This window comes from Salmo salar, chromosome 06 (genome assembly GCF_965601325.2).
Source record: "Salmo salar chromosome 06, fSalSal1, whole genome shotgun sequence".
NCBI classification, from domain to species: domain Eukaryota; kingdom Metazoa; phylum Chordata; class Actinopteri; order Salmoniformes; family Salmonidae; genus Salmo; species Salmo salar.
In genome coordinates this window covers 9357015-9371169 of record NC_138296.1, presented here as the reverse complement: position 1 = coordinate 9371169, position 14155 = coordinate 9357015, and the positions used below count along the sequence as shown (strand labels likewise).

At 43.3% G+C, this 14155-nt stretch overlaps 1 protein-coding gene across 1 annotated transcript in view; it reads right to left on the bottom strand.

The window, feature by feature from the left end:
* The window catches only part of LOC106606251 (rho GDP-dissociation inhibitor 2), an 89981-nt gene extending 80419 nt beyond the window's left edge, over nucleotides 1-9562 (bottom strand). Inside the window, exon 1 of the mRNA XM_045719693.2 lies at nucleotides 9368-9562. The gene's annotated coding sequence lies outside the window, so the exon portion shown is untranslated. The remainder of the gene's footprint in view (nucleotides 1-9367) is intronic.
* Nucleotides 9563-14155: the final 4593 nt, after the last annotated feature.

Genomic DNA, 14155 nt, shown 5'->3' with positions numbered 1-14155 from the left:
AGTCATGGTTCATCCTATATAACTACTGCTGTCCACTTCATATGTATATACTGTATTCTAGTCAAGGCTCATCCTACTGTATAACTACTGCTGTCCACTTCATATGTATATACTGTATTCTAGTCATGGTTCATCCTACTGTATAACTACTGCTGTCCACATCGTTTCTATTCATATACTGTCCATACACACAATCTATACACACCATCTATACACACCATATATACACACTATTATACACACCATGATACACACTATTATACACACCATGATACACACTATTATACACACCATCTATACACACACCATCTATACACACCATTATACACAGAGTGTACAAACATGAACAGGAAGTAATATTGAGTTGCCTTCAGAGCTGCCTCAATTGGAAAGTGTTCCACAGGGATTCTGGCCCATGTTGACTCCAATGGTTCCCACAGTTGTGTCAAGTTGGCTGGATGTCCTTTCGGTGTTTGACTATTCTTGATATACACAGGAAACTGTTGTGCGTGGGAAACCCAGCAGCGTTTCAGTTCTTGACACAAACTGGTATACTTGGCACCTACTACCATACCCCGTTCAAAGGCACAAATAGTTTGTCTTGCCCTCTGAATGGCACACATGCACAATCCATGTCTCAATTGTCTCAAGGTTTAAAAATCATTCTTTAACCTGTCTCCTCCCCTTCATCTACACTGATTGAAGTGGATTTAACAAGTGACATCAATAAGGGATCACTGCTTTCACCTGGATTCACCTGGTCAGTTTATGTTATGTATGTCATGCATAACACCTGGTCAGTCTATGTCATGCATAACAACTGGTCAGTCTATGTCATGCATAACACCTGGTCAGTCTATGTCATGTATAACACCTGGTCAGTCTATGTCATGCATAACACCTGGTCAGTCTATGTCATGCATAACACCTGGTCAGTCTATGTCATGTATAACACCTGGTCAGTCTATGTCATGTATGTCATGTATAAGACCTGGTCAGTCTATGTCATGTATGTCATGTATAACACCGGGTCAGTCTATGTCATGTATAACACCTGGTCAGTCTATGTCATGTATAACACCTGGTCAATCTATGTCATGTATAACACCTGGTCAGTCTATGTCATGTATAACACCTGGTCAGTCTATGTCATGTATGTCATGTATAACACCTGGTCAGTCTATGTCATGTATAACACCTGGTCAATCTATGTCATGTATAACACCTGGTCGGTCTATGTCATGTATAACACCTGGTCGGTCTATGTCATGTATAACACCATGGTCAGTCTATGTAATGTATAACACCTGGTCAGTCTATGTCATGTATGTCATGTATAACACCTGGTCAGTCTATGTCATGTATGTCATGTATAACACCTGGTCGGTCTATGTCATGTATAACACCTGGTCAGTCTATGTAATGTATAACACCTGGTCAGTCTATGTCATGTATGTCATGTATAACACCTGGTCAGTCTATGTCATGTATGTCATGTATAATACCTGGTCAGTCTATGTCATGTATAACACCTGGTCAGTCTATGTCATGTATACCACCTGGTCAGTCTATGTCACGTATACCACCTGGTCAGTCTATGTCACGTATACCACCTGGTCAGTCTATGTCACGTATACCACCTGGTCAGTCTATGTCATGTATTTCATGCATAACACCTGGTCAGTCTATGTCATGTATTTCATGCATAACACCTGGTCAGTCTATGTCATGTATGTCATGTATAACACCTGGTCAGTCTATGTCATGGAACGAGCAGGTTTTCCTGATGTTTTGTACACTATATGGCCGTTCTTTGACACAACGCATCACAGAGTCTACAGCCTGGATACAGCCCTTAGCCGTGGTATATTGATCATATACCACAAACCCCCGATGAGCCTTATTGCTCATTATTAACAGGTTACCAATGTAATGAGACCAGTAAACAAGTCGTTTAGTTTCATACCCATGTTATATTGTCTGATATACCACGGGTTTCAGCCAATCAGCATCCAGGACCAAAACTACCCGGATTATAAATATATTTATATATTTTTTTGATACTGACATTTCTCATTCTGATATTTCTTAATTTCCTGTATTTTGTGTGTATTGTTTTGTATTGCTAGATATTACAACACTGTTGGAGCTAGAAAACACAAGCATTTCGCTGCACCTGCAATAACATCTGCAAATCTGTGTATGCAACCAATAAAACATTGATTTGGGTAGAAGTTTCCTCTAGCAGGCACAGATCTAGGATCAGTACACTCACCAGAACCTATGTTCACTTTTCCTGACAAAGAAAGCAGATTTTGTTTGTCCTGTTGCTAGGATACCAATGTCCACCAGTGAGTAATGGGATGTCTATGTAATAAACCAAAGTCATGTAGGAGATATATCTCTATAATGTGTATATAGATAACTGGGATTAATGATGTGGCTTACTGCCAACCATAACCATGCCACTGTACTGATGGTCAGATAGGGGTTAATGAACTGGTTTAAGGAGTATCAGGGGCTGGTATAGAGGGGTGGTCAGATAGGGGTTAATGAACTGGTTTAAGGAGTATCAGGGGCTGGTATAGAGGGGTGGTCAGATAGGGGTTAATGAACTGGTTTAAGGAGTATCAGGGGCTGGTATAGAGGGGTGGTCAGATAGGGGTTAATGAACTGGTTTAAGGAGTATCAGGGGCTGGTATAGAGGGGTGGTCAGATAGGGGTTAATGAACTGGTTTAAGGAGTATCAGGGGCTGGTATAGAGGGGTGTGAGGCGGGTCATATTAAGACAAACACACACCTAATGGATGGAGAACAATAATTCTCCAGGACTGTAAGTCTGTTTGTAGGCCTGTTCAGTGAGGATGGTGAGAGAGTGAGAAGCTGATCTGACTTGTTCTTCTGTTAGCTACAGTTCAGGAGGAAATGAAGATGCCAAAAAAAGATTCTCAAAGGAGCGGAAGACACACACACAGATTTAACAAATAATATGGTGTATTCTCTCTCACAAACGCACGCAGGCACACACACACACACACGCAGGCACACACACACACACATGCAGGCACATACACACACGCAGGCACACACACACGCAGGCACGCACACACACACACGCAGGCACACACACACACACACATGCAGACACACACACACATGCAGGCACATACACACACGCAGGCACGCACACACATGCGCACACACACACATGCAGACACACACACATGCAGACACACACACACGCAGGCACACACACACACAGGCAGGCACGCACACACATGCGCACACACACACACACGCACGCAGGCACGCACACACATGCACACTCATGCTGACTCAAAAGAGGAAGACAGACCAACATTTCTCAACAATGGGTTGATCAACAATATTAACTTTCATACCAACTGCCAACAGAAAAGACTAATGCATTATTACTGGATATAATAAGTTATTAGTTATTATATATACTTATCATAGTAAGATGATCATTTATTATCAACTCTAGGATCAGCTGAACTACAGCTCTAGGATCAGCATCCCCTCCCCCCAATACTAACCTGAACTACAGCTCTAGGATCAGCATCCCCTCCCCCCAATACTAACCTGAACTACAGATCTAGGATCAGCATCCCCTCCCCCCAATACTAACCTGTACTACAGATCTAGGATCAGCATGCCCTCCCCCCAATACTAACCTGAACTACAGATCTAGGATCAGCATCCCCTCCCCCCAATACTAACCTGAACTACAGATCTAGGATCAGCATCCCCTCCCCCCAATACTAACCTGAACTATAGATCTAGGATCAGCATCCCCTCCCTCCAATACTAACCTGAACTATAGATCTAGGATCAGCATCCCCTCCCTCCAATACTAACCTGAACTATAGATCTAGGATCAGCATCCCCTCCCCCCAATACTAACCTGAACTATAGATCTAGGATCAGCATCCCCTCCCTCCAATACTAACCTGAACTATAGATCTAGGATCAGCATCCCCTCCCTCCAATACTAACCTGAACTATAGATCTAGGATCAGCATCCCCTCCCTCCAATACTAACCTGAACTATAGATCTAGGATCAGCATCCCCTCCCTCCAATACTAACCTGAACTATAGATCTAGGATCAGCATCCCCTCCCTCCAATACTAACCTGAACTATAGATCTAGGATCAGCATCCCCTCCCCCCAATACTAACCTGAACTAGAGATCTAGGATCAGCATCCCCTCCCCCCAATACTAACCTGAACTACAGCTCTAGGATCAGCATCCCCTCCCCCCAATACCAACCTGAACTACAGATCTAAGATCAGCATCCCCTCCCCCCAATACTAACCTGAACTATAGATCTAGGATCAGCATCCCCTCCCCCCAATACTAACCTGAACTATAGATCTAGGATCAGCATCCCCTCCCCCCAATACTAACCTGAACCATTAGATGACAGAACATAAAACAGACCTTAGATCAGTGTATCTAGGAGCTACTTCATATTACTCCCTCCACACTTCCAGCGATGAATTGTGTCCCAAAATTGGACCCTGCTATTCCTCTATATTGTGAACTACTTTTGACCAGATGCAGGATCCTATGGAACCAGGTCAAAAGTAGTGCACTATATAGGGAACAGAATGCCATTTGGAGCGCAGATCTCGCCAACCCTTCTACTCTGGACCTGATATTTCTGACCAGCGTTCAACATCAATAATGTAAGATTATTCAGATGAATAATAAATAGTCCCTATGAATCAATATTTAATGATGGTGAATATTTGCTTTAAAGCCAATCTGTTTAATCTATCTGTGTATACACTCAGGCGGTGGTCAGAGGCCTTGCCCTAAATGGCACCCTATTCCCTATATAGTGCACTACTTTGTCACCCTATTCCCTTTATAGTGTACTACTTTTGCACCTTATTCCCTTAGGATGCAGGCAGAGTGCTGATATCAGTTTTAACTTCTCTAGGGTAGGGGGCAGTATTTTGACGTCCAGATGAAAGGCGTGCCCGTAGTAAACTGCCTGCTACTCAGGCTCAGAAGGTAGGATATGCATATTATTAGTATATTTGGATGGAAAACACTCTGAAGTTTCTAGAACTGTTTGAATGATGTCTGTGAGTATAACAGAACTCATATGGCAGGCAAAAACCTGAGAAAAATCCAACCAGGAAGTGTGGAAATCTGAGGCTTGTAGTTTTTCAAGTGATTGCCTATACAGTATACAGTAAGTTAGGGTTCATTTTGCACTTCCTAAGGCTTCCACTAGATGTCAACAGTCTTTAGAACGTTGTTTCATGCTTCTACTGTGAATAGGGAGAGAATAAGAGCTCCTGGAATTAGCTGACATAGAAAATGACATGAGCTCAGTGGCGCGCGCTCACATGAGAGTTAGCTGTGTTCCTTTTCTTTTTTGAAGACAAAGGAATCGTCCGGTTGGAATATTATGGAACATTTATGATAAAAACATCCTAAAGATTGATTCTATACATTGTTTGACATGTTTCTACAAACTGTAGTATAACTTTTTTGACTTTTCGTCTGGACTTAGACTTAGTGAACCTAACGCGCAAACAAAATGGAGGAATTTGGACATAAAGATGAACTTTATCGAACAAAACAAACATTTATTCTGGAACTGGGATTCCTGGGAGTGCATTCCGATGAAGATCATCAAAGGTAAGTGAATATTAATAATGTAATTTTTGTCATTTCTGTTGACTCCAAAATGGCGGGTATATGTATGGCTTGTTTTGATATCTGAGCGCTGTACTCAGATTATTGTAAAATTTGCTTTTTTGAAATCTGACACAGTGGTTGCATTAAGGAGAAGTGTATCTATAATTCTTTGAATAACTGTTGAATATTTTATCAACGTTTATGATGAGTATTTCTGTAAATTGATGTGCTAATTCACCGGAAGTTTTGGGAAGCAAAACATTTCTGAACATTACACGCCAATGTAAAATGGGGTTTTTGGATATAAATATGAACTTAATCGAGCAAAACATACATGTATTGTGTAACATGAAGTCATATGAGTGCCATCTGATGAAGATCATCAAAGGTTAGTGATTAATTTTAGCTCCGTTTCTGGTTTTTGTGACGCCTCTCCTTGCTTGGAAAATGGCTGTGTGGTTTTTCTTGTCTCGGCGCTGTCCTAACATAATCTAATGTTATGCTTTCACCGTAAAGCCTTTTTGAAATCGGACAATGTGGTTGGATTAACGAGAAGTGTATCTTTAAAATGGGATATAATAGTTGTATGTTTGTAGCGTCCCACATACCCCAGAGAGGTTAATGCCCTCTAGGCCTACTAGGGTGCTGGTTAAACACCTACGTAGGGATGGCACCCATCTAGGGTGCTGTTTAACCTCCCTGGGCAAGGTGGGACGTTTGCGTCCCACCTAGTCAACAGCCAGTGGAATCGTGTGGCGCGAAATACAAATACCTCATAAATGCTATAACTTCAATTTCTCAAACATATGACTATTTTACACCATTTTAAAGACAAGACTCTCGTTAATCTAACCACACTGTCCGATTTCAAAAAGGATTTACAGTGAAAGCAAAACATTAGATTATGTCAGGAGAGTACCCTGCGGGCGCATTTCGTGACAAAAAAAAATCTAAATATTCCATTACCGTACTTCGAAGCATGTCAAACGCTGTTTAAAATCGTTGTATTCATTCAAAGAGAGAAAGAAAAACATGGAGTCCTCTCGTGCACGCGCACTCCAGTGTCAGTGTTCCCTGCCTGACCACTCACAAAAACTCCTGCTTTTTTCGCCCAGAGACTGCAGAGCTCTCATTCCACTTTCTGGCGCCTTCTGAGAGCCAATGGAAGCCTTAGAAAATGTCACGTTACAGCAGAGATGCTGTATTTTTGATAGAGATGCCCTAGAAGGACAACAAATTGTCAGACAGGGCACTTCCTGCATGGAATCTTCTCAGGTTTTGGCCTGCCATATGAGTTCTGTTATACTCACAGACACCATTGAAACAGTTTTAGAAACTTTAGAGTGTTTTTTATCCAAATCTACTAATTATATGCATATTCTCGTTTCTGGGTAAGAGTAATAACTAGTTTAAATCGGGTCTGTTTTTTATCCGGCCGTGAAAATACTGCCCCCTAGCCCCAACAGGTTAAACACCTACGTAGGGATGGGACCCATCTAGGGTGCTGGTTAAACACCTATGTAGGGTTGGCACCCATCTAGGGTGCTGGTTAAACACCTACGTAGGGATGGGACCCATCTAGGGTGCTGGTTAAACACTTCTGTAGGAATGGGACCCATCTAGGGTGCTGGTTAAACACCTACGTAGGAATGGGACCCATCTAGGGTGCTGGTTAAACACCTACGTAGGAATGGGACCCATCTAGGGTGCTGGTTAAACACCTACGTAGGGATGGGTCCCATCTACGGTGCTGGTTAAACACCTACGTAGGGATGGTACCCATCTAGGGTGCTGGTTAAACACCTACATAGGGATGGGACCCATCTAGGGTGCTGGTTAAACACCTACGTAGCGATGGGACCCATCTAGGATGCTGTTTAAACATCTACGTAGGGATGGGCCCCATCTAGGGTGCTGTTTAAACACCTACGTAGGGATGGGACCCATCTAGGATGCTGCTTAAACACCTACGTACCGATGGGACCAATCTAGGGTGCTGGTTAAACACCTACCTAGCGATGGGACCAATCTAGGGTGCTGGTTAAACATCTACGTAGGGATGGGACCCATCTAGGATGCTGCTTAAACACCTACGTACCGATGGGACCAATCTAGGGTGCTGGTTAAACACCTACCTAGCGATGGGACCAATCTAGGGTGCTGGTTAAACATCTACGTAAGGATGGGACCCATCTAGGGTGCTGTTTAAACACCTACGTAGGGATAGGACCCATCTAGGGTGCTGGTTAAACACCTACATGGGGATGGGACATATCTAGGGTGCTGGTTAAACACCTATGTAGGGATGGGACCCATCTAGGGTGCTGGTTAAACACTTCTGTAGGGATGGGACCAATCTCAGGTGCTGTTTAAACGTGTAGGGATGGGACCAATCTAAGGTGCTGTTTAAACGTGTAGGGATGGGACCAATCTAGGGTGCTGTTTAAACATGTAGGGATGGGACCAATCTAGGGTGCTGTTTAAACGTGTAGGGATGGGACCAATCTAGGGTGCTGTATAAACGTGTAGGGATGGGACCAATCTAGGGTGCTGTTTAAACATGTACGGATGGGACCAATCTAGGGTGCTGTTTAAACGTGTAGGGATGGGACCAATCTAGGGTGCTGGTTAAACGTGTAGGGATGGGACCAATCTAGGGTGCTGGTTAAACGTGTAGGGATGGGACCAATCTAGGGTGCTGGTTAAACGTGTAGGGATAGGACCAATCTAGGGTGCTGGTTAAACGTGTAGGGATGGGACCAATCTAGGGTGCTGGTTAAACGTGTAGGGATGGGACCAATCTAGGGTGCTGGTTGAACGTGTAGGGATGGGACCAATCTAGGGTGCTGGTTGAACGTGTAGGGATGGGACCAATCTAGGGTGCTGGTTGAACGTGTAGGGATGGGTCTCAAACGGATCTTAGTTCAAACGGCTTAATAATCGATCAAGAACCAAGAAAAAAAAAGAAAATCTCCCATGTAAAGCCAAAAAGGGAGGCTACCATTATGTCAGATGGGGAAATGCGTGTTGAAATCCATTTTTAGCTGGCCAAATTATTAGATGGCCTTTACTGAAAATATCAGCGTGGACCAGATTGATAAACTCTCCACACTATTTAATGGGGATTCACCCTCTTCAGAGAATCATTTGTAATTTATTTGCAGAAACACGTTGTTTTTCCGTTCGTTCGCGAACGACTCATCACTAGCCATTAGAGCAAGGCAGGGTCTGCTGACAGTCTCTGGTTCAGACTCTACTTGTTCCTCCACCTAAATCACTACCTAAGCCTGACCTCAATAGAGAGATGAGTGTAGGCCTACACTTAATAAGTAGGGGAGAACGTTTGCTATAATTTAGAGCAACATTTAAAAAGGGGTCACTGTGTAGACTAGTGTAGGCCTAGCTCCTTCCCGAATGGGAAAAGTTTTCTGTATCTGATGTCTTTCAAAAGTACAAAAACTGTTTACAGATAGGCCCACGGCAGGCTTTTTGATGTCAGGTGCTTTCCCTCATCTTTATCAATGCGCGCAAAATCATCTATAGACAATCAACGCGCATGAAATGACCAAATCTCTCTGCAACTGCGTCAATCACCCGACAATTTACCACGGAAACTCATCAAACCTACACGCAAAACAACAAACACAACATTATACTCTTGCATTAGATGATAAATTATTACTCTTACCTTTTTAGCAAAGGACAATTGTTCTGTAAAACTTTACTTGCGCAGAAATAAAACTATTTCTCTTGCGTCTCTATCTCTCACTCTCTCTGAGCAGGAAATAAACGTATCTACCAATAAGATCGGTACACACGAAATGACACCAGTCTTTTTTTTACATCCGTTACTTCGTTACTGATGTCTTCTGTAGCTGTACACGTCTCGTGGTGTCTTTGTTCAACCTGGTCTCAGAGCATTTCGTATTATTCTTTACGCAAATCCGATATAGTCTCTTTTGTATGATATGTTATGTATGTATTATTTTGTGGATGTCCATCACCCATTTAGTATGATATTTTACAAATGACAATTTTCATTATAATGTTACGAATTTGAAAAACATACAATATGTTACGAAATTACAAAACACGTATGATAGTTCACGAATTGCAATTAGTATTATGTTATGTTACGAATTGCAATATGTTACGAATTGCAGAGCTTGGGTAACAAAGCTGAAAAAACGTATGATATGTTACAAATTGTAGGTAGGTGGCTAATGTTAGCTAGCTCGCTAACGTTAGCTAGGCTAGGGTTAGGTTAAATGGTTAAAGTTAAGGTTAGTTAAATGGGTCAAGGTTAGGTTTAGGGGAAGGGTTAGCTAACATGCCAAGTAGTTTAAAAGTAGCAAAAAAGTAGTAAGTAGTTGAAAAGTTGCTAAAGTTGCTAAACATAACTTTTCATATTAAATGGAGTGTCTCGTTTTTACGTAAAGAATAATATGAAATGCTCTGAGACCAGGTTGCGTTGTTTGTTGAGGAGACATTAAATAAAGCAGGGTTGTTCTCTCTAGGGGGCAACTAGTACTATCCCTTGTTTGACAGAATAAGTTGTGCCTAACTGGAGGCAGTACTTTGGTCAAGGAGTCCAACTGGAGACAGTACTTTGGTCAAGGTGTCCAACTGGAGGCAGTACTTTGGTCAAGGAGTCCAACTGGAGACAGCACTTTGGTCAAGGAGTCCAACTGGAGACAGCACTTTGGTCAAGGAGTCCAACTGGAGACAGCACTTTGGTCAAGGAGTCCAACTGGAGACAGCACTTTGGTCAAGGTGTCCAACTGGAGACAGTACTTTGGTCAAGGTGTCCAACTGGAGACAGCACTTTGTTCAAGGAGTCCAACTGGAGACAGCACTTTGGTCAAGGTGTCCAACTGGAGACAGCACTTTGGTCAAGGTGTCCAACTGGAGACAGCACTTTGGTCAAGGAGTCCAACTGGAGACAGCACTTTGGTCAAGGTGTCCAACTGGAGACAGCACTTTGGTCAAGGTGTCCAACTGGAGACAGTACTTTGGTCAAGGTGTCCAACTGGAGGCAGTACTTTGGTCAAGGTGTCCAACTGGAGACAGTACTTTGGTCAAGGTGTCCAACTGGAGACAGTACTTTGGTCAAGGTGTCCAACTGGAGACAGCACTTTGGTCAAGGAGTCCAACTGGAGACAGCACTTTGGTCAAGGTGTCCAACTGGAGGCAGTACTTTGGTCAAGGAGTCCAACTGGAGACAGCACTTTGGTCAAGGAGTCCAACTGGAGACAGCACTTTGGTCAAGGTGTCCAACTGGAGACAGCACTTTGGTCAAGGAGTCCAACTGGAGACAGCACTTTGGTCAAGGTGTCCAACTGGAGACAGCACTTTGGTCAAGGTGTCCAACTGGAGACAGTACTTTGGTCAAGGTGTCCAACTGGAGACAGCACTTTGGTCAAGGAGTCCAACTGGAGACAGCACTTTGGTCAAGGTGTCCAACTGGAGACAGTACTTTGTCAAGGTGTCCAACTGGAGACAGTACTTTGGTCAAGGTGTCCAACTGGAGACAGCACTTTGGTCAAGGTGTCCAACTGGAGACAGCACTTTGGTCAAGGTGTCCAACTGGAGACAGTACTTTGGTCAAGGTGTCCAACTGGAGACAGCACTTTGGTCAAGGTGTCCAACTGGAGACAGCACTTTGGTCAAGGTGTCCAACTGGAGACAGCACTTTGGTCAAGGTGTCCAACTGGAGACAGTACTTTGGTCAAGGTGTCCAACTGGAGACAGTACTTTGGTCAAGGTGTCCAACTGGAGACAGCACTTTGGTCAAGGTGTCCAACTGGAGACAGTACTTTGGTCAAGGTGTCCAACTGGAGACAGCACTTTGGTCAAGGTGTCCAACTGGAGACAGTACTTTGGTCAAGGTGTCCAACTGGAGACAGTACTTTGGTCAAGGTGTCCAACTGGAGACAGCACTTTGTCAAGGTGTCCAACTGGAGACAGCACTTTGGTCAAGGTGTCCAACTGGAGACAGTACTTTGGTCAAGGTGTCCAACTGGAGACAGTACTTTGTCAAGGTGTCCAACTGGAGACAGTACTTTGTCAAGGTGTCCAACTGGAGACAGCACTTTGGTCAAGGTGTCCAAGTGGAGACAGTACTTTCTGCATATTGGCGATAAGGAAGGGAAATGGGGGGGAATTAGCCATTGTTAGGATTGTGATTTTGGGGTGAATCTCGTGTCAGGTATAGAAGCAGTGTGGAGATGTTATATGTGCGTCGACCTGGGGTCTGTGACAATAGATAATGTACACTTTGATAACAGGCTTGAAAGGGAATGCAATAGAGTAGACTAGACATGAGACAGGGGACATTATTTCCAGTCTATTTCCAGTGTCCACATCACCAACAAACTAACATGGTCCAAACACACCAAGACAGTCGTGAAGAGGGCACGACAAGGCCTACTCCCCCTCAGGAAACAAAAAAGATTTGGCATGTGTCCTGAGATCCTCAAAAGGTTCTACAGCTGCAACATCGAGAGCATCCTGACCGGTTGCATCACTGCCTGGTACGGAAACTGCTCGGCCTCCGACCTCAAGGCATACAGAGGGTAGTGCGTACGGCCCAGTACATCACTGGGGCTAAGCTGCCTGCCATCCAGGACCTCTACACCAGGCGGTGTCAGAGGAAGGCCCTAAAAATTGTCAAAGACCCCATCCGCCCCAGTCATAGACTGTTCTCTCTACTACCGCATGGCAAGCGGTACCGGAGTGCCAAGTCTTGGACAAAAAGGCTTCTCAACAGTTTTTACCCCCAAGCCATAAGACTCCTGAACAGGTAACCAAATGGTTACCCAGACTATTTGCATTCTGTGCCCCACCCAACCCCTCTTTTACGCTGCTGCTACTCTCTGTTTATCATATATGCATAGTCACTTTAACTATACATTCATGTACATACTACCTCAATTGGGCCAACTAAACCAGTGCTCCCACATTGGCTAACTGGACTATTTGCATTGTGAGCCCCCCCCCCCCCCCCCTCTTTTACGCTGCTGCTACTCTCTGTTCATCATATATGCATAGTCACTTTAACCATATCTACATGTACATACTACCTCAATCAGCCTGACTAACCGGTGTCTGTATGCTACTGTATATAGCCTCGCTGCTGTAATTTTTCACTCTTTTTACTGTTGTTTTTATTTCTTTAACTACCTATTGTTCACCTAATAACTTTTTTGTACTATTGGTTAGAGCCTGTAAATAAGCATTTCACTGTAAGGTCTACACCTGTTGTATTCGGCGCACGTGACAAATAAACTTTGATTTGATTTGATATGTCTGTAGGCCTACCATGCAGCAAGTGGATGGGAGTGAATATACTCTAGATAATGACACCAACTGTATAGCATTGATCCTATCTATTCTACCTATTTATATGTCTGTACCATGCATCAAGTGAATAGAATATAATATAGATAATTACACCAACTGTATGGCATTGATCCTATCTATTCTACATATTTCTATGTCTGCACCATCCATGAAGTGAATAGAATAATTTAATTTACTCTAGATGACACCAACTGTATGGCATTGATCCTATCTATTCTACCTATTTCTATGTATGTATCATCCACCAAGTGAATATAATATAATTTACTCTAGATGACACCAACTGTATGGCATTGATCTTATCTATTCTACCTATTTCTATGTATGTATCATTCACCAAGTGAATAGAATAGAATTTACTCTAGATGACACCAACTGTATGGTATTGATCCTATCTATTCTACCTATTTCTATGTATGTATCATCCACCAAGTGAATAGAATAGAATTTACTCTAGATGACACCAACTGTATGGCATTGATCCTATCTATTATATCTATTCCTATGTGTCTACCATCCATCAAGTCATTCAGACTGAGTTCTGGTCATCTTACTTTTAGGTAGTACTGAGAGACGGGGGGATAGGGAGAGGAGAGACGGGGGGAGGGAGAGGAGAGACGGGGGAGGGAGAGGAGAGACGGGGGGGAAGAGGGAGAAGAGAGTGTGTGTGTGTGTGTGTGTGTGTGTCCCTTCTCCTACCCTTATCTGAGCTCACAGATAGAGGAAGAGAGCGGAGGAGTGAACAGAGGGAGACATGAAAGACTGGAGAAACGCTGAGACGGGAGAAAAACCTTACCCTGGGGCATGGCATAGATCACACACACACAGACGGCAACGCTTCTGAGCAGAAGTATGAGAAATGGCCAAAACGTGTGTGTGTGGAGGCGGTGGTTGTAATTACATGTCTCAGGTCTTGTTGAATCAGGTATTTTCTGGAAACACATTCCTGGTTCTCTGCCATGTGGGAGCAGGTGTGTATATACATGTGTGTGTGTGTACATACAGTACCAGTCAAAAGTTTGGATTCAAGGGTTTTTCTTTATTGTTACTATTTTCTATATTGTAGAATAATAGAAGACATCAAAAGTATGAAATAACACACATGGAATCATGT